Source organism: Tiliqua scincoides, chromosome 2 (genome assembly GCF_035046505.1).
Source record: "Tiliqua scincoides isolate rTilSci1 chromosome 2, rTilSci1.hap2, whole genome shotgun sequence".
NCBI classification, from domain to species: domain Eukaryota; kingdom Metazoa; phylum Chordata; class Lepidosauria; order Squamata; family Scincidae; genus Tiliqua; species Tiliqua scincoides.
The window spans coordinates 133,727,757-133,729,906 of record NC_089822.1 but is presented as its reverse complement, the minus strand read 5'-3'; the positions used below and the strand labels follow the sequence as shown (position 1 = coordinate 133,729,906).

At 56.6% G+C, this 2,150-nt stretch overlaps 1 non-coding gene across 1 annotated transcript; it reads right to left on the bottom strand.

Annotated features, from left to right (window-relative positions):
• Positions 1 to 791: 791 nt before the first annotated feature.
• On the bottom strand, positions 792 to 873 carry TRNAS-CGA (transfer RNA serine (anticodon CGA)). The gene has a single exon. It is a non-coding gene; the product is annotated as a tRNA-Ser (tRNA).
• Positions 874 to 2,150: the final 1,277 nt, after the last annotated feature.

The window sequence follows — 2,150 nt, the reverse complement described above, 5'->3', positions numbered from 1 at the left end:
TTTTTTAAAAAGAACTTTCCTAACCATAAGCAGTTGCTGATCTGTTTAAAAAAAATCCCCCAAACTTCCCAAAGACTGCAGTCCTATCCACACTTATGCAGGAGTAAGCTCCTTTGACCATCATTGGTAAAAGCATATACACAGTAGCCTGTTCAAAGTACAGATCTGCTAACATTTGCCCAAATGCAGTCACATACCACGATAGCACCAAGTCTAGTATATATAAAAATAAAATACATATGGAAATGAATGGGGACCTACTTGAAATGGGCTCGCGACCCACAGTTTGAGAAACACCTAGACAGTAGAAACATCTAGACAGTAGGGAGGAGGGGGATTGACCGCATTTTACATTTGCCCACCCGCGCACTAAGCTCTAAACCTCCGGCTCATCTGGGTGCCTTCTGCGTGCTGGGGTTTCCCGGGGATCAGCCCAAGGAGTGCTGGATTTCCGGGACAGGGCGTTTCACCCGTTCAGTAGGAGACTGATGGCGCCCTCTCTGTTGCAACGTTCCAGGGACACCAACGTTCCAAAGGAAGGCGCCGCCTAGCAGTGCAGCTGCAGCAGCCGAGACCCTCTTTCGCTTCTGAGCCACTGCTGCTCTTGCAGGCCTCCTGCGATCTTCGTTGCTGCGCTGCTCCCTCGGCCTGCGCGGCCGCCTTTCGCACCGGGACGATCGGCTTTTCTTTCCTCGCCTGTCGTCATCCACTCCTCCCCCCCCCCGCGGTTTTCTTTGAGCCCGGGGGAAGTTAAAAGGAGGCGGCCGCTTTCTTCATAAAAACGAGGCTCTCGTCACGAACAGGATTCGAACCTGTGCGGGGAAACCCCATTGGATTTCGAGTCCAACGCCTTAACCACTCGGCCACCGTGACTCCCGGGCCAAAGCTCCGCAGAGCTTCATCTAGACTGATCCTGCAAGAGGCCGGACCTGATTTAAAATATACTTTTGGACAAGGTGGAGGCGAGGATCAAAACTGTTGCTCTGCACGCGGAGGCTTGTCGAGCGGCAGGTTAAGCCAGGGTGCCTTGGCCACAGCTCTCTCTGAGCCCAAGCCTATGCGTGTCTACTCAGAAGTAAGCCCCACTGTAGTCAATGCAGCTTACTCCTAAGAAAGTGTGGATAGGATTACAGCCTCTGAGCCTCTGCCTGTCTGCTCAGAAGTAAGTCCCATTATAGTCAATGGGGCTTACTCCCAGGAAAGGGTGGAGAGGATTGCAGCCTTAGGCTGCCCTTCTGTCCACCCACACACAGGTTCCTGGGAGTAAGCGCCACTGACCATGATGGGACTTAGTGCTGAGTAGGAATGCACGGGAGTGCGCTCTCACGCTGCCATCACACACACACACACACACACACACACACACACACACACGTGTCCTGGGACGTCTTGGGGACGGAAGCTCCAAGCAATATATCTAGTTCCGCTCCGACTCTCAGTTGCAGGCGCTGCTCCAACTATGAAGCAAAACTACCAGAACTGGCAGCTCAACACGGGTGTTAAATGTCGTGCGAACAGGGCAGGTTTCAATCTTGGGGTGGGTAGGAGACAGTACACTATTGACCCTCCCAATATCCATATGTCTGGGTTGTGCTTTTGGGGTGTTCTGCGCCCTGATGGTAGTGCGACGTGATGGTAGAAAGACGGGATCCTGATCATGCCCTAGTGGTTGTGGCTTCCCACGTGCCGACGACCTCTGAGACATTCCCACGGGAGCGCTGAGCTGGTGCCTGCAGTCAGCAAGGGGCGCTCCGAGCGAGTGCGGCTGCAGAGTCTTCTCCCTCCAGCAGGAGTCGCTGCGGGGCGAAGAGGAGCAGGGCGGCGGAGGACTGGCGCGGGCGGCCGGCTGTCGCGAAGCGCGAGCGAGTGGCAGGCAGAGGGCGCTGCCGGACATGGTCTGCCGCGGCGGCGCTGGAAAAGTGAGGTGCGCAAGAAGGCCGGCGGACGCCGCGTTAGTCTGCTCCACGGCGCCTGCGCCTGGCTGGGCTCGCGAAAGGAGGGGCAGTTCTGGTGCCGCGTACTGAGTCGTCGCTTTGAGGAGTGTCGGAGCAGCACCGCTAGTCCCGCAGCGGGCGAGTGGAGCTTGCGATGTCAACACGCAACCCCGCACCGGGATCCTCGAGGTGCGCAAGCAGCACGCGCAGCCCCCG